Genomic DNA, 5,328 nt, shown 5'->3' on the forward strand with positions numbered 1-5,328 from the left:
GGACATTTGGGTTGATTCCAAGTCTTTGCTATTGTGAATAGTGCTGCAATAAACATACGTGTGCATGTGTCTTTATAGCAGCATAATTTATAATCCTTTGGGTATATCCCCAGTAATGGGATGGCTGGGTCATATGGTACCTCTAGTTCTAGATCCTTGAGGAATCGCCATACTGTTTTCCATAATGGTTGAACTAGTTTACAATCCCACCAACAGTGTAAAAGTGTTCCTATTTCTCCACATCCTCTCCAGCACCTGTTGTTTCCTGACTTTTTAATGATCGCCATTCTAACTGGTGTGAGATGGTATCTCATTGTGGTTTTGATTTGCATTTCTCTGATGGCCAGTGATGATGAGCATTTTTTCATATGTCTGTTGGCTGTATGAATGTCTTCTTTTGAGAAATGTCTGTTCATATCCTTTGCCCACTTTTTGATGGGGTTGTTTGTTTTTTTCTTGTAAATTTGTTTGAGTTCTTTGTAGGTTCTGGATATTAGCCCTTTGTCAGATGAGTAGATTGCAAAAATTTTCTCCCATTCTGTAGGTTGCCTGTTCACTCTGATGGTAGTTTCTTTTGCTGTGCAGAAGCTCTTTAGTTTAATTAGATCCCATTTGTCAATTTTAGCTTTTGCTGCCGTTGCTTTTGGTGTTTTAGACATGAAGTCTTTGCCCATGCCTATGTCCTGAATGGTACTACCTAGGTTTTCCTCTAGGATTTTTATGGTATTAGGTCTAACATTTAAGTCTCTAATCCATCTTGAATTAATTTTCGTATAAGGAGTAAGGAAAGGATCCAGTTTCAGCTTTCTACTTATGGCTAGCCAATTTTCCCAGCACCATTTATTAAATAGGGAATCCTTTCCCCATTTCTTGTTTTTCTCAGGTTTGTCAAAGATCAGATGGCTGTAGATGTGTGGTATTATTTCTGAGGACTCTGTTCTGTTCCATTGGTCTATATCTCTGTTTTGGTACCAGTACCATGCTGTTTTGGTTACTGTAGCCTTGTAGTATAGTTTGAAGTCAGGTAACGTGATGCCTCCAGCTTTGTTCTTTTGACTTAGGATTGTCTTGGAGATGCGGGCTCTTTTTTGGTTCCATATGAACTTTAAAGCAGTTTTTTCCAATTCTGTGAAGAAACTCATTGGTAGCTTGATGGGGATGGCACTGAATCTATAAATTACCTTGGGCAGTATGGCCATTTTCAGTCTTGCTAGCGGTCTATCAATTTTGTTGATCTTTTCAAAAAACCAACTCCTGGATTCATTGATTTTTTGGAGGGTTTTGTGTGTCTCTATCTCCTTCAGTTCTGCTCTGATCTTAGTTATTTCTTGCCTTCTACTAGCTTTTGAATGTGTTTGCTCTTGCTTTTCTAGTTCTTTTAATTGTGATGTTAGGGTGTCAATTTTAGATCTTTCCTGCTTTCTCTTGTGGGCATTTAGTGCTATAAATTTCCCTCTACACACTGCTTTAAATGTGTCCCAGAGATTCTGGTATGTTGTATATTTGTTCTTATTGGTTTCAAAGAACATCTTTATTTCTGCCTTAATTTTGTTATGTACCCAGTAGTCATTCAGGAGCAGGTTGTTCAGTTTCCATGTAGTTAAGTGATTTTGATTGAACTTTTTAGTCCTGAGTTCTAGTTTGATTGCACTGTGGTCTGACAGACAGTTTGTTATAATTTCTGTTCTTTTACATTTGCCGAGGAGTGCTTTACTTCCAACTATGTGATCAATTTTGGAATAAGTGTGATGTGGTGCTGAGAAGAATGTATATTCTATTGATTTGGGGTGGAGAGTTCTGTTGATGTCTATTAGGTCCGCTTGGTGCAGAGTTGAGTTCAATTCCTGGATATCCTTGTTAACTTTCTGTCTCGTTGATCTGTCTAATGTTGATAGTGGGGTGTTAAAGTCTCCCATGATTATTGTATGGGAGTCTAAGTCTCTTTGTAAGTCTCCAAGGACTTGCTTTATTAATCTGGGTGCTCCTGTATTGGGTGCATATATATTTAGGATAGTTAGCTCTTCCTGATGAATTGATCCCTTTACCATTATGTAATGAGCTTCTTTGTCTCGTTTGATCTTTGATGGTTTAAAGTCTGTCTTATCAGAGACTAGGATTGCAACCCCTGCTTTTTTTTGTTCTCCATTTGCTTGGTAGATCTTCCTCCATCCCTTTATTTTGAGCCTATGTGTGTCTCTGCATGTGAGATGGGTCACCTGAATACAGCAAACTGATGGGTCTTGGCTCTTTATCCAATTTGCCAGTCTGTGTCTTTTAATTGGACCATTTAGTCCAGTTTACATTTAAGGTTAATATTGTTATGTGTGAACTTGATCCTGTCATTATGATATTAGCTAGTTATTTTGCTAGTTGATGCAGTTTCTTCCTAGCATTGATGGACTTTACATTTTGACATGTTTTTGCAATGGCTGGTACCTGTTGTTCCTTTCCATGTTTAGTGCTTCCTTCAGGGTCTCTTGTAGGGCAGGCCCGGTGGTGACAAAATCTCTAAACATTTGCTTGTCTGTAAAGGATTTTATTTCTCCTTCACTTATGAAACTTAGTTTGGCTGGATATGAAATTCTGGGTTGAAAATTCTTTTCTTTAAGAATGTTGAATATTGGCCCCCACTCTCTTCTGGCTTGAAGAGTTTCTGCCGAGAGATCTGCTGTTAGTCTGATGGGCTTCCCTTTGGTAACCTGACCTTTCTCTCTGGCTGCCCTTAACGTTTTTTCCTTCATTTCAACTTTGGTGAATCTGACAATTATGTGTCTTGGAGTTGCTCTTCTCGAGGAGTATCTTTGTGGCCTTCTCTGTATTTCCTGAATTTGAATGTTGGCCTGCCTTACTAGGTTGGGGAAGTTCTCCTGGATGATATCCTGCAGAGTGTTTTCCAACTTGGTTCCATTTTCCCCGTCACTTTCAGGCACACTAATCAGATGTAGATTTGGTCTTTTCGCATAAACCCGTATTTCTTGGAGGCTTTGTTCATTTCTTTTTACTCTTTTTTCTCTACACTTCTCTTCTCGCTTCATTTCATTCACTTGATCTTCAATTGCTGATACTCTTTCTTCCAGTTGATCGAGTCAGTTACTGAAGCTTGTGCATTTGTCACGTAGTTCTCGTGTTATGGTTTTCATCTCTTTCAGTTCTTTTAAGGTCTTCTCTGCATTGATTATTCTAGTTATCCATTCATCCATTCTTTTTTCAAGGTTTTTAGTTTCTTTGCACTGGTTACATAGTTCCTCCTTTAGCTCTGAGAAGTTTGATTGGCTGAAGACTTCTCTCAACTCGTCAAAGTCATTCTCCGTCCAGCTTTGTTCCATTGCTGGCAATGAACTGCTTTCCTTTGGAAGGGGAGATGCGCTCTGATTTTTTGAATTTCCAGCTTTTCTGCCCTGCTTTTTCCCCATCTTTGTGGTTTTATCTGCCTTTGGTCTTTGATGATGGTGACGTACTGATGGGGTTTTGGTATGAGTGTCCTTTCTGTTTGTTAGTTTTCCTTCTAACAGTCGGGACCCTCAGCTGTAGGTGTGCTGGAGTTTGCTTGAGGTGCACTCCAGACCCTGTTTGCCTGGGTATCAGCAGTGGAGGCTGCAGAAGATAGAATATTGCTGAACAGCAAGAGTTGCTGTCTGATTCTTGTTCTGGAAGCTTTGTCTCAAGGGTGTACCCCACTGTGTGAGGTGTGAGGTGTCAGTCTGCACCTAGTATGGGATGTCTCCCAGTTAGGCTACTCAGGGGTCAGGGACCCACTTGAGCAGGCAGTCTGTCCATTCTCAGATCTCAACCTCCATTCTGGGAGATCCACTGCTCTCTTCAAGGCTGTCAGACAGGGGCATTTACCTCTGCCGGGGTTTCTGCTGCTTTTTGTTTAGCTATGCCTTGTCCCCAGGGGAGGAGTCTACAGAAGCAGGCAGGCCAGCCTCCTTGAGCTGTGGTGGGCTCCACCCAATTCGAGCTTCCTAGCAACTTTGTTTACCTACTTAAGCCTCAGCAATGGCGGGCGCCCCTCCCCCAGCCTTGCTGCTGCCTTGCAGTTAGATCTCAGACTGCTGTGCTAGCAAGGAGGGAGGCTCTGTGGGTGTGGGACCCTCCGGGCCAGGTGTGGGATATAATCTCCTGGTGTGCCATTTGCTAAGACCCTTGGTAAAGCATAGTATTAGGGTGGGAGTTACCTGAATTTCCAGGTGTTGTGTGTCTCCATTTCCTTTGGCTAGGAAAAGAATTTCCTTCCCCCTTGCACTTCCCAGGTGAGATGATGCCTCGTCCTGCTTCAGCTCTTGCTGGTTGGGTTGCACCTGCGGATCAGTGGCAGCTGTCTGACATGCCCCAGTGAGATGAACCCGGTACCTCAGTTGAAAATGCAGAAATCACCTGTCTTCTATGTTGCTCACGCTGGGAGCTGGAGGCTGGAGCTGTTTGTATTCGGCCATTGCGCCCCCCCCCCATAGGTATTTTTTAAGCCATTACTTCTGTTTTAGGGTTTTGTTATACGGCCATCGTGCCCCCCCATAGGTATTTTTTAAGCCATTATTTTTATTTTAGGGTTTTGTTATACAACAATCAATCACAAGGACAATTCACTTTGCAGGGCTGAGGACAGGTTAGAAATGATGCATATAAAGCCCACAGCACAGTCTGCATTTGGAGGTGGTGACATACTTTCATATACTCTGTCCTTCAATTCCAAGGTGATCCCGGGAAGCAGGCACTGGCTACATTGTTCAGACGGGTCATGATGATCTGCTTGCCTCATCGTCTGTCTTGCCTGGTGGCAAGACATTGAGAAATTATGTCTATCTGGTTATCTCCTGTCCCTAGGTCTAGGGCCTGGCATATGGACATTACTCTGACAATCTAAATAATCAGATTAGAGGAATAGGTAGATACTGGACAGATATTGTATTTATTATGCAATTGGAGAAATAGAAACAGGTTCTAATTCTGGCTTTACTCTTTGCTAGTCCCGAGAACTTGGGTAGTCAGATTTTCATGGTCTTAGCTTCCTTAACCATGTATGGCAGTCCCACTGTGGACTATGGGAATCCACTGATGAATAAGACAGGTGACATCCACTGATGAATGAGACAGGTAACATCCCTGTGGTTCTTCTGGAAGGGAGAGATATCTTGTAAACGTGCAAATAAATCAATAAACAAGATAATTTCAAATAGAAGTAACAGATCCAAAGACAAAGTAAGTGATGGAGGTGGAGGAGGCTCCTGGTGGACAGGATTTTCTTGGTTCCAGTTCTGCATTTCTCATTTTTTTGTTTGTTTGTTTGTTTATTTGTTTTTGATTACTTCTTTCACTTTTTGCAAATAT

The sequence above is a fragment of the Theropithecus gelada genome, chromosome 2 (genome assembly GCF_003255815.1).
Source record: "Theropithecus gelada isolate Dixy chromosome 2, Tgel_1.0, whole genome shotgun sequence".
NCBI classification, from domain to species: Eukaryota; Metazoa; Chordata; class Mammalia; order Primates; family Cercopithecidae; genus Theropithecus; species Theropithecus gelada.